This window comes from Callithrix jacchus, chromosome 4 (genome assembly GCF_049354715.1).
Source record: "Callithrix jacchus isolate 240 chromosome 4, calJac240_pri, whole genome shotgun sequence".
NCBI classification, from domain to species: Eukaryota; Metazoa; Chordata; class Mammalia; order Primates; family Cebidae; genus Callithrix; species Callithrix jacchus.
In genome coordinates, this window is record NC_133505.1 from 118,834,395 (window position 1) to 118,848,461 (window position 14,067).

Sequence of the window (14,067 nt, forward strand, 5' to 3'; positions counted from 1 at the left end):
TCGCTTGCCTATGATTTTCTCTATAAAATTAGCTCCTTCTCCATTATCTTTCTGCAGAATGTCTTTCTGTGATTTTTTTGTATATCTGTAACCCACCACATCCACTTTTACATCTCTGCAGCTCATTAAAACATTATTTCCACATGTTGAAAATTATTATGTGTGGGAAGAATGTATTACACTTATTTTAAAATTAGAGTCCCATGGAGGGCTTTTATTATCCATTGTAGAGAGGAAGTTTTTAAGTTTAGAAGAGGTGGAATTTGTGATGAAAATGTTAGAACTAATGGTACCAGTGATCAAACCAGTTACATGCCTTCAGAGAGCTGTGAGGACAAAATAAATGAATTGACCTGAATCTTGTGTATTGTAGAATGACAAGTAAAAATAAAATTTTTGACAAATGTAATGAAAAGTATTTGAAATGTAAATGTTAATTAATTGATAACAAAGTGAGTGTGTTTGATCATGTTTAGGTAAAATCAAATTCTAGTATCAATCCATCTCAACTCAAGGGCAATTTTGAAACACAAAATAAACACCAGAAAAAGCTACATGAATTTTCTTAGCAAAATAACAGAACAATCAAGCTTTCTGATGTGTAATGTAGTGTTGCATAAAAATAAAGCAAGTGCCCAGAAGGCCAACAAGATGGCTGAATAGGAACAACTCCAGTCTGCAGCTCCCAGTGAAATCAATGCAGAAAGCAGGTGACTACTGCATTTCCAACTGAGGTACCTGACTCATCTCACTAGGAATGGTTAGACAGTGGGTGCAACCCATGGAGAACAAGCAGAAGCACCATGGGGCATCACTTCACCTGGGAAGTACAAAGGGTCAGAGAACTCCCTCTGCTAGCCAAGGGAAGCTGTGCTTTGAGGAACAATGCATTATGGCCCAAATACTAAGCTTTTTCCATGGTCTTCTCAACCCACAGACCAAGAGATTCCCTCCGGTGCCTACGCCACAAGGGTCTTGGGTTTCAAGGACAAAAATGGGTGGACATTTTGGGCAGAAGTTTTTTTTTCATGGCCCAGTGGTTCCTGGAATGCCAGCAAAGCAGGGCCGTTCACTCCCCTGGAGAGGGGCCTGAAGCCAGGGAGCCAAGTGGTGTAGCTCAGCAGATAACACCCTCATGGAGCTCAGCAAGCTGAGATCCACTGGCTTGAAATCCTCACTGCCAGCACAGCAGTCTGAAGTTGACCTGGGATCTCCAGCTTGGTGGGAGAGGGGCACTTGCAATTGCTGAGTTTGAGTAGGCAGTTTTTCCCCTCACTGTGTAAACAAAGCACCCAGGAAGTTTGAAATTGGTGGAGCCCACCACAGCTCCTCAAAGCTGCTGTAGCCAGGCTGCCTTTCTAGATGCCTCCTCTCTGGGTAGGGCATCTCTGAAAGAAAGTCAGCAGCCCTAGTCAGGGGCTTATAGATAAAACTTGCATCTCCTTGAGACAGGGCACCTGGGGGAAGGGGTGGCTCTGGCTGCAGCTTCAGCAGACTTAAACATTACTGCCTGCTGGTTCTGAAGAGAGCAGCAGATATCCCAGCACCATGCTCAAGCTCTACTAAGTGACAGACTGCCTCCTCAAGTGGGTCACTGACACCTGTGGCTCCTGACTGGGAGACACTTCCCAGGAGGGGTCAACAGACATCTAACACAGCAGAGGTCCAGCTGGCATCTGGCAGGTGCCCCTCTGGGATTAAGATTCCAGAGGATAGTTTGAAATCTGGTAGTGTGATGCCCCCCGCTGTGTTCTTTTTGCTTATAATTGACTTGGCTATGCGGGCTCTCTTTTGGTTCCATATGAAGTTCATGGTGGTTTTTTCCAGTTCTGTGAAGAAAGTCAATGGTAGCTTGATGGGGATAGCATTGATTCTGTAAATTACTTTGGGCAGTATAACCATTTTCACGATATTAATTCTTCCTAACCATGAACATGGAATGTTTCTCCATCTGTTTGTGTCCTCTCTGATTTTGTTGAGCAGTGGTTTGTAGTTCTCCTTAAGAGGTCCCTTACGTTCCTTGTGAGTTGTATTCCAAGGTATTTTATTCTTTTTGTAGCCATTGCGAATGGCAGTTCGCTCTTGATTTGGCTTTCTTTAAGTCTGTTATTGGTGTAGACGAATGCTTGTGATTTTATCAACCCAAATGCCCATTGATAATAGACTGGATTGGAAAAATGTGGCACATATACACCATGGAATATTATGCAGCAATCAGAAATGATGAGTTCGTGTCGTTTGTAGGGACATGGATGAATCTGGAGAACATCATCCTCAGCAAACTGACACAAGAACAGAAAATGAAACACCGCATATTCTCACTCATAGGTGGGTGATGAAAAATGAGAACACATGGACACAGAAAGGGGAGTACTAAACACTGGGGTCTATTGGGGGGAAAAGGGGAGGGCCAGTGGGAGGGGGAGGTGGGGAGGGATAGCCTGGGGAGAAATGCCAAATGTGGGTGAAGGGGAGAAGAAAAGCAAAGCACACTGCCATGTGTGTACCTACGCAACTGTCTTGCATGCTCTGCTCATGTACCCCAAAACCTATAATCCAATAAAAAATTAAAAAAAAAAAAATTCCAGAGGAATGAACAGGCAGCAATCTTTGCTGTTCTGCAGGCTTCATTGGTGATACCCAGACAAACAGGCTCTGGCGTGGACCTCCAACAAACTTCAGCAGACCTACAGCAGAGGGAGCTGACTATTAGAAGGAAAAGTAACAAACAGAAAGGAATAGCATCAACATCAACAAAAAGGACATGCACACAAAAACCCCATCCAAAGTTCACCAACATCAAAGATAAATCCATGAAGATGAGGAAAAACCAGTACAAGAAGGCTGAAAATTCCCAGAAATAGAACACCTCTTCTCCCCCAGAGGATGACAACTTGCTAGCAAGGGAAGAAAACTGGACAAAAAATGAGTATAACGAATTGACAGAAGTAGACTTTAGAAGGTGGGTAATAACAAACTCCTCTGAGCTAAAGGAGCATGTTCTAACCCAATGCAAGGAAGCTAAGAATGTTGAGAAAAGGTTAGAGAAATAGCTAACTGGAATAACCAGTTTAGAGAAGAACATGAATGAACTGATGGAGCTGAAAAACACAGCACAAAAACTTCACGAAATATACACAAGTATCAATAGCTCAATCAATCAAGTAGAAGAACGGATATCAGAGACTGAAAATCAACTTAATGAAATAAAGCATGAAGACAAGCTTAGAGAAAAAAGAATGAAAAGGAACAAACAAAGCCTCCCAGAAATGTGGAGGGATGTGAAAAGACCTAAGCTAAGTTTGATTGATGTACCTGAAAGTAAAAGAGAGAATGGAACCAAGTTGGAAGACACCCTTTAGGATATTATCCAGGAGAACTTCCCCAACCTAGCAAAACAGGCCAACATTCAAATCCAGGAAATACAGGGAACACCACAAAGATACTCCTTGAGAAGAGCAACCCCAAGACACATAATCATCAGATACACCAAGGTTTAAATGAAGAAAAAAATGTTAAGGGCAGCTAGAAAGAAAGATTGGGTTACCCAAAAAAGAAGCTTATCAGACTAATAGCAAATTTCTCTGCAGAAGCCCTAGAAGCCAGATGAGAGTGGGGGCCAGTATTCATCATTCTTAAATAAAAGAATTTTTAACTCAGAATTTCATATTCAGCCAAACTAAGCTTCATAAGTGAAAAACAAATAAAACTACACAGAACTTAAACAAATTTACAAGAAAAAAAACAAACAACCCCATCAGAAAATGGGCAAAGGATATGAACAGACATTTCTAAAAAGAAGACATTTATGCAGCCAACAAACATATGAAAAAAAGCTCATCATCACTGGTCATTAGAAAAATGCAGATCAAAACCACATTAAGATACCATCTTATACCAGTTAGAACAGCAATCCTTAAAAAATCAGTAGACAGATGCTGGAAAGGATGTGAAGAAAAAGTAATGCTTTTACACTCTGGGTGGGAGTGTAAATTAGTTCAACCATTGTGGAAGACAGTGTGGTGATTCCTCAAGGACCTAGAACTAGAAATACCATTTGACCCAGCAATCATATTATTGGGTATATACCCAAAGGATTATAAATCATTTTGTTATAAAGACACATGCACATGTATGTTTATTGTGGCACTGTTCACATAGCAAAGACTTGGAACCAACCCAAATGCCCATCAATGATAGCCTGGATAAAGAAAATGTGGCACATACACACCATGGAACTCTATGCAGCCATAAAATACCATGAATTCGTGTCCTTTGCAGAAACATGGATAAAGCTGGAAACTATCATACCCAGCAAACTGATGCAAGAACAGAAAACCAAACATCGTATGTTCTCACTCCTAAGTGGGTGTTGAACAATGAGAACACATCGACACAGGGAGGGGAATGTCACACACCAGGGCCTGTCGGGGAGGTGGGAGGCTAGGGGAGGGATAAAAGGGGGTGGGGGGCTAGGGAAGGGATAGCATTAGGAGAAATACCTAATGTAGATGACTGAGTGATGGATGCAGCAAACCACCATGGCGCATGCATACCTATGTAGCAAACCTGCATGTTCTGCACATGTACCCAAGAACTTAAAGTATAATTAAAATAAAAAAAGAAATAAAACCCTTTACAGACAAGCAAATGCTGAGAAATTTTGTCACCACCAGGCCTGTCTTACAAGAGCTCCTAAAGAAAACACTAAATATGGAAAGGAAAAACCGGTACCAGCCACTGCAAAAACATACTATGTTGTAAAGCCCATTGACACTCTGGGCATCAATGGGTATCAATTAACTGGCAAAATACAAGCTAGCATCATAATGACAGGATTTAATTCACACATAACAATATTAACTTTAAATGTAAATGGGCTAAATGCCCCAATTAAAAGACACAGACTGGCAAATTGGATAGAGGCAAGACCTATTGTTGTGCTGTATTCAGGAGACTCATCTAGGGTGCAAAGACACACATAAGCTCCAAATAAATGGATGAAGGAAGTTTTACCAGGCAAATGAAAAGCAAAAAAACAAAAACAGAAAACAGAAAAGCAGGAGATGCAATCCTAGTCTCTGATAAAACAGACTTTAAACCAACAAACATCAAAAAAGACAAAGAAGAGCATTACATAATGGTAAAAAGATCAATGCAATAAGAAGAACTAACTATACTAAGTATATATGCACCCAATACAGGAGCACCCATATTCATAAAGCAAGTTCTTAGAGACTTATAAAGACACTTAGAACCCCACACAATAATAGTGGGAGACTTTAACACCCAACTGTTAATATTAGACAGGTCAACGTGATAGAAAATTAACAAGGATATTCAGAAAAAGAACTCAGCTCTGGACCAAGCTGACCTAATAGATATCTACAGAACTCTCCACCCCAAATCAACAGAATATACATTCTTCTCAGCACCACATCACACTTATTCTAAAATCAACCACATAATTGGAAGTAAAACACTCCTCAGCAAATTCAAAAGAATGGAAATAATAGAAAACAGTCTCTTATACACAGTGCAATCAAATTAGAACTCAGGATTAAGAAATGCACTCGAAATCACACAACTACATGGAAACTGACCAACCTGCTCCTGAATTAATACTGGGCAAATAACAAAATTAAGGCAGAAATAAATAAGTTCTTTGAAATAAATGAGAACAAAGACACAATGTACAAGAATCTCTGGGACACAGCCAAAGCAGTGTTTAGAGGGAAATTTATAGCACTAAATGCCAAAAGGAGAAAGCAGGAAAGATTTAAAATTGATACCCTAACATCACAATGGAAAGAACTAGAGAAGCAAGAGCCAACAAATTCAAAAACTAGCAGAAGACAAGGAATAGCTAAGATCAGAGCAGAACTGAAGGAGATAGAGATACGAAAAAGCTTTTGAGAAATCAAGGAATCCAGGAGCTGATTTTTTAAAAAAGACTAACAAAATAGACTGCTAGACAGACTAATGAAGAAAAAAAGAGAGAAGAATCAAATAGACACAATAAAAATGATAAAGGAGATATTGTCTCTGATCCCACAAAAATACAAATACCACTAGCAAATATTAAAAACCCACTATAGAAATAAAATAGGAAATCTAGAGGTAATGAATAAATTCCTGGACATACACCCTCCCAAGACTAAACCCGGAAGAAGTCAAATCCCTAAATAGACCAATAACAAGTTCTGAAATTTGGCAGTAATTAAGAGCCTGCTAACCAAAAAAGCCCAGGACAGGACGGATTCACAACTGACTTCTACTAAAGATACAAAGAGGAGCTGATACCATTTCTTCTGAAACTATTCCAAACAAAAGAAATAGAGAGACTCCTCCCTAACTCATTTTATGAGGCCAGTATTATTCTGATACCAAAACCTGGCAGAGACACAACAAAAGAAAAATTTCAGGCTAATATCCCTGATAAACATCAACGTAAAAATCCTCAATAAAATATTGGCAAAGTGAATCCAGCAGTACATCAAAAAGCTTGTCCACCACAATCAAGTCAGCTTCATCCCTGGGATGCAGGCCTGGCTTAACATATGCAAAACAATAAATGTAATCCACCACATAAACAGAACCAATGACAAAAATCACATGATTATCTCAATAGATGCAGAAAAAGCCTCTGGTAAAATTTAACCCCTTTTCTGCTAAAAACTCAACAAACTAGGTATTGAGGGAATGTATCTCAAAATAATAAGAGCTTTATGACAATACCATAGCCAATATCATACTGAATGGGAAAAAACTGGAAGCATTCCCTTTGAAAACCACCACAAGACAAGGATGCCTTGTCTCACCACTCCTATTCAACATAGTCTTGGAAGTTCTGGCCAGAGCAATCAGGCAAGAGAAAGAAATAAAGAGTATTCAGACAGGAAGAGAGGAAGTCAAGTTGTCTCTGTAGATGCCATGATTGTGTATTTAGAAAACCCTGTTTTCTCAGCCCAAAATCGCCTTAAGCTGAAAAGCAACTTTAGCAACATCTCAGAATACAAAATCAATGTGCAAAAATCACAAGCATTCCTATATACCAAGAATTGACAAACAGAGAGCTAAATCATGAATGAATTCCCATTCACAGTTGCTACAAAAAGAATAAAATACCTAGGAGTACAACCTACAAGGGATATAAAGGACCTCTTCAAGAAGAACTACAAACCACTGCTTAAGGAAATAAGGGAGGACACAAACAGATGGAAAAACATTCCATGCTCATGGATAGGAAAAATCAATATTGTGAAAATGGCCATACTGCCCAAATTAATTTATAGATTCAATGCTATCTCCATCAAGCTACCATTGAGTTCCATATAGAAAAAAACTATAAGGAACTAAAAAGTAGCCCATATAGCCAAGACAATCCTAAGCTAAAAGAATAAATCTAGAGACATCACACTACCTGACTTCAAACTATACTACAAGGCTACAGTAACTAAAACAGCATGGTACAGGTACCAAAACATATATAGACCAATGGAACAGAACAGATGCCTCAGAAATAATGCCACACATCTACAGCCATCTGATCTGTGACAAACCTGATGAAAACAAGCAATGGAGGAAGAATTAACTGGGAAACTGGCTAGCCATATGCAGAAAACAGAAACTGGACCTCTTCCTTACATCTTATAAAAAAATCAACTCCAGATGGATTAAAGACTTAAATGTAAGACGTAACACCATAAGAACTCTAGAAGAAAACCTAGGCAATACCATTCAAGACATAGGCATTGGCAAAGACTTCATAATTAAAACACCAAAAGCAATGGCAACAGAAGCCAAAACTGACAAATGGGATCTAATTAAAGTAAAGAGCTTCTGCCAGAAAAAGAAACAATTATTAGAATGAACCAGCAACCTATAGAATGAGAGAACATTTTTGCAATCTATCCATCTGACAAAGGCTATTATCAAGAATCTACAAAGAACTTAAACAAATTTACAAAAAAAAAAAAAAACCCATCCAAAAGTGAGCGAAGGATATGAACAGACACGTCTCAAAAGAAGACATTTATGTGGCCAAAACAAACATGTGAAAGACAGCTCATCATCACTGGTCACTGGAGAAATGCAAATCCAAACCACAATGAGATACCATCTCACACTAGTTAGAATGGCGATCATTAAAAAGTCAGGAAACAACAGATGCTGGAAATGATGTGGAAAAATAGGAATGCTTTTACACTGTTGGTGGGAGTATAAATTAGTTCAACCATTGTGGAAGACAGTGTGGCGATTCCTCAAGGATCTAGAACTAGAAATACCATTTGACCCAGCAATTTCATTACTGGGTGTATAACCAAAGGATTATAAATTATTCTACTATAAAGACACATGCACATGTATATTTATTGCAGCACTATTTACAAAAGCAAAGACTTGGAACCAACCCAAATGCTCATCAATGATAGACTGGATAAAGAAAACGTGGCAGATACGCACCATGGAATACTATGCAGCCATAAGAAAGGATGAGTTCATGTCCTTTGCAGGGATATGGATGAAGCTGGAAACCACCATTCTTCTGCAGACACAGGGATACAAAAGCAAACATCACATATTCTCACTCATAAGTAGGAGTTGAACAATAAAAAAACATAGACACAGGGAGAAGAACATCACACACCAGGCACTGTCAGGGGTTATAAGTAAGAGGAGGTGAGGCGGGTGGATCACTAGGTCAAGAGATTGAGACCATCCTGGTCAACATGGTGAAACCCCGTCTCTACTAAAAATACAAAAATTAGCTGGGCATGGTGGCACACCCTGTAGTCCCAGCTACTCGGGAGGCTGAGGTAGGAGAATTACTTGAACCCAGGAGGCAGACGTCATGGTGAGCCGAGATCACGCCATTGCACTCCAGCCTGGGTAATAAGAGCAAAACTCCATCTCAAAAAAAAAAAAAAAAAGAAGTAAGGGGAGGGATAACATTAGGAGAAATACCTAATGTAGATGATGGGTTGATGGGTATGGCAAACCATCATGGCATTTACATACCTGTGTAACAAACCTTCACGTTTTGCACATATATCACATTTGCACAAATAATAAAAAAGAATAATAAAAAAAGCAAGAGCTACTGACTAGATCATAAATACAGTAAAACCTGGAAAAATAATCTTGGTCTTATCCTTGGCTTTTTTGGGGGGGCAGGGAGAGTAGCTGTTGATCATTAAAAACTAGCATAATCTTTAAAAGTGATTAAAACTGCTGCTTGTTTTATATTTTCAAAAATGTATTAGTCATCAAAATTTCTAGAAAATAAGACACTAGAAATAATGATCTAGAAATTTTATAAAATAACATAGATTGTGGTAGCCTTAAAATTATGGCCAAAAATAAAGCAATAGTTGTTAACTTCTATGCCATAAACTCATTGCAAACTGAGGGATTCATTTATACTATGAACTCAGCCTTACACAAATTTTTCTCAAATACAAGCTGAAAATAAAAGCATCCATCAAAATGTGTTTTGCCACACTTCACAATTATTGCAACTGAAGAAGAGTTTTAAACCCATTGGCAAATTTATGATGAACGATAATGTAGAACATAAATTGTGAATGAGTAATTTAAGTTTTCTTAAGAAGACATTTGTCTGAATTCAAGCAGACATACCTGAACCCTACTTATTGCATGCACAAGCAATCTTTCCTTTCTTGAATAACCCAGAGGAGTTTTTAGAGCATTTAATGAGGCTGTTAAACTCATCAGTCAAATTAAAGGCAGGCTTATGCATCTTTGACTTTTTTCTCAAAGCAAAGTGACTGTGATTAGTGTTTGCTCAGAAAGACCTCTGTCATCTATGCAAATTGTCTGAGAAACTTCAAATTTTCCTCCGGGAAAATTTGCTATTATCATGTGGTATCAGCATCTTGCTTTGCAATTTATATCACTTTGAGACTTATTTGCTTATTTGAACAACCAAACATGTATGTTTCAAAAGCCAAGATTATCAGCAGAATACCCACCGTGATCAAGATGAGTTGGATTCTTGTATTTATTTTTTCCTGGAAAACCTAGTTATAACACTACCTAAAGAATGCACTAGGCTGAGAGTGGTGTCTCATGTCTATAACCACAGCACTTTGGGAGGTTTAGGCAGGCAAACCACTTCAGGCCAGGAGTTCAAGACCAGCCAGGTCATCATGGCAAAACCCTGTCTTTACTAAAACTACAAAAATTAGCCAGGAATTCAGGCACATTACTGTAAACTTAGCTACTTGGGAAGCTGAAACACCAGAATTACTTCAACCCAGGATATGGAAGTTGGAGTGAGCAGAGATGACACCACTGCACTCCAGCCTGGGTGACAGAGCCAGACCCTGTCTCGAAAGAAAGAAAAAGAAAGAAATTAGAAAGAAAGAAAGAAAGAGAGAGAGAGAAAGAAAGAAAGAAAGAAAGAAAGAAAGAAAGAAAGAAAGAAAGAAAGAAGGAAAGAAAGAAAAGAATGCACTGAAAACATTTCACACTTTCAAGAAGCACGAAGAAACCCTTGATGAACAAAATTTCTAAGCATTTTCTCTAACAACATTATATCCATGGGTGGCTAAGTGAAAAGTTTTCTTACTTTCTGCTTTTAACCAAAATTTATCAGATTTAGAATAGATGGGAGAGATTTTTTTAGTTAGATGAATTTAAAATTAATTAATATTATATGACTTTTGTTTATTTTATACTTTATAGCTCCTCTTTGATAACCTTAGCATGTTGTTATCTTATATATTTTATAGTTACTATTGATAATCAATGTTAGTGATTTTTCAGTTACATAGCAATAAAGATTTTTTCAAAAAGAAACGTGTTCAAGGTAATTTCACTTACTTAAGTGAAGTGATGATATGGCAAAAATCAGGAAGATAGAAATGTAAATTAACTAGAGTTTCAAAAACATTGCTAGATTTTCCTGGTGTAGCAGTTGGAGAAAAAGAGGAAGAACTTGGAGTTCAGCAGATCCCACCACAGCCACAAACTAGGAGTGTTTACCTTGGCACACTGCTTAGATTCTAGGAACCTCAGTTTCTCCACTTGTGAAATGGATATAATGATAGTAATTTTCAAGAGGGTTGCTGTGAGATTAGAATTAGCATATGTAAAATTACCTAGTCTAAGAAATGCTAGTTATTTTTCAGGCAGTTAAGAAAACATTAATTAAAAAGTATATTCAAAAATATATATTCGCATATGTATATTAACTTTTTCAAGGAAAAATTAGCAAATAAAAGATTAGCTGCAAAACTTCCTTGAGATTTTAGAAAGACTTTAGAATGGGATAGATGAGTCACATGTCATCAACTTCAAAATGTTAGGATAGTTGAAAGTGAATACTGTATACCAATTTCCTCCCACAGACCTTGAAGTGTGAGTTAATACTTAGATTAGTTATGATAATAAATGGCAGGTAAATTTGCATCTTGGATTTAATAAAGAAATGGAGGCCAAGAGCTCTGAAATTCAGTCTTAGCTCTGAAACCGAACCTTGGCTCTTAATTTCAAAGGGATCTCAATGCGGCTCTTTATTTCTGTGTTTGAATATGAAGTAACTCACAGGCTCATCATACAGTTTTTCCTCTTCTTTTTTAGCATTAACCAGGCTCCCTGTCCTCTGCTCAGGGTATTGTATAAATGAAGAACATTTGGCAATCATTTTAGAATATAAGTAGAGGTGATATGGCCTTTCATATTGCAGGCCAGGCATTGCTTCCATTATGAAATTCAAAGATATTTATTCTATCTGGATATTTACTGTAAAATAGTTACATTTTATAAACCATGAACCTGTGAAATGGGCTGCGGTTGTGGTTACATTATTCTTGTCATTTCTTTTTTTTTTCTTTCTTCTCATTGTCTGAAATTTCTATAACCTTGATCTACACGGAGCAGGGCAAGGCCTCAAACCATTTCAAATCTGTTCCGGCAAGCACTATATAAATGCACAGAGTCACTGCAGACCCAAGCATGCTGGAGGCTTGCTATATTCTTGTCATTCCTTAGGTGAAACTTTTATAATCCTGAATATTATTGATATTTTTTTCATTATAATATGGGCCTGATATTATTGATAATAGGTACCAGACTTGGTTAGCTATTTAATTCATTCATCATTAATTTGTGCTGAAATCTTGGATATCAGGTGAGTGTAACTCTGCTCCTGTATTGAAGCTGCTTGTGGTATGTGCAATGAGGCAGCTAATCAGACCAATGTCTACAGGAGATGCTGTCCATGTGGACAGCTTTTGTCCTGCTCTGTCTGTATCTGGACATCAAGCTGGCTCTCTGTCCTGGCATCTGTGAAACATCAGGGTTAGTTGCCAGATCCTCTTATGACCAACCCTGCCTCACTAGAAGCAAAATAGGGAACATCTCCTACCTCAGAACATGCTTATCCCATCCCTTGTGGCCTTTCTTGTTAGAAATTCTGTCTTCATTACTGTAGTTTTATCACAGGTCTTGCAGTCTAGTAATGTTAGTCCTCTGACTGTTCTTCTTCAATATTGTGTCAGCAATTCTGGGTCTTTTGCCTCTCCATATAAACTTTAGAATCAGCTTGTTCATATCTCCAAAATAATTTGCTGGGATTTTGATTGCAATTTCATTGAATCTATAGATCAAGTTGGGAAAAACTAACATCTCACAATGTTGAGTCTTCATGAACATGAAATATCTATTTTTTTAGTTCTGTGAATTCTTTCATTGGAGTTTTGTAATTTCCCTTAAATAAATCTTTATACATATTTTCTTAGATTTATGTCTAAGTTTTCATTTTTCTTGGTGCTAATGAAAATGGTATTTTGTTTTTAATTTTAAATTTCACCTGTTTGTTGCTGGTATAGAGAAAAACACTTGACTTTTCTATAATAATCTTGTATCCTGCACCCTTGCTATAATTGCTTATTCATTTCAGAAGTTTTTTTTTTTAAATTGTACTTTAGGCTCTGTGGTATATGTGTAGATCATACAGGATTGTTGCATAGGTACTTACATGGCAAGGTGGTTTGCTGCCTCCATCCCCCTGTCACGTATATCTGGTATTTCTCCTTAGGTTATCCCTCTCCAACCTCCCCATTTCCTGCTGTCCCACCCCAACCCCCCCAACAGACCCCATTGTGTGATGCTCCCCTCCCTGTGTCCATGCGTTCTCATTGTTCAACACCTGCCTATGAGTGACAACATGCAGTGTTTGATTTTTCTGTTCTTGTGTCAGTTTGCTGAGAATGATGGTTTCCAGATTCATCCATGTCCCTACAAAGGGCATGAACTTATCGTTTTTTTTTATGGCTGCATAGTATTCCATGGTACCTATGTGCCACATGTTCTTTGTCCAGTCTATCATTGATGGACATTTGGGTTGGTTCCAGGTCTTTGATATTGTAAACAGTGCCACAATGAATATATATGTGCATGTGTCTGTATAATAGAATGATTTGTAATCCTTTGGATGTAAACCCAGTAATGGGATTGCTGGGTCAAATGGAATTTCTATTTCTAGATCCTTGAGGAATTGCCGCACTGTCTTACACAATGGCTGAACTAATTTACACTCCCACCATCATGTAAAAGTGTTCTATTTCTCCACATCCTCTCCAGCATCTGTTGTTTCCAGATTTTTTAATGATTGCCATTCCGACTGGTGTGAGATGGTATCTCAATGTGGTTTTGATTTGCATTTCTCTAATGACCAGTGATGATGAGCATTTTTTCATATGTTTGTTGGCTTTATATATATCTTCTTTTGAACGGTGTCTGTTCATATCCTTCTCCTACTTTTGAATGGGTTTGTTTGTTTTTTTTTCCTTGTAAATATGTTTTAGTTCTTTGTAGATTCTGGATATTAGCCCTTTGTTAGATGGGTAGATTGCAAACATTTTGGCCAATTCTGTTGGTTGCCAGTTCACTCTAATGAATGTTTCTTTTGCTGTGCCGAAGCTCTGGAGTTTAATTAGATCCTATTTGTCTATTTTGGCCTTTGTTGCCATTGCTTTTGGTGTTTTAGTTAGGAAGTCCTTCCCTATGCCTATGTCCTGAATGGTTTTGCCTAGGTTT

The 14,067-nt window shown here is 38.0% G+C and overlaps 1 non-coding gene across 1 annotated transcript; it reads right to left on the bottom strand.

Moving 5' to 3' along the window:
- Positions 1-11,866: 11,866 nt before the first annotated feature.
- Positions 11,867-11,999, bottom strand: LOC118153368 (small nucleolar RNA SNORA9). Its single transcript, XR_004742607.1, has one exon. It is a non-coding gene; the product is annotated as a small nucleolar RNA SNORA9 (small nucleolar RNA).
- Positions 12,000-14,067: the final 2,068 nt, after the last annotated feature.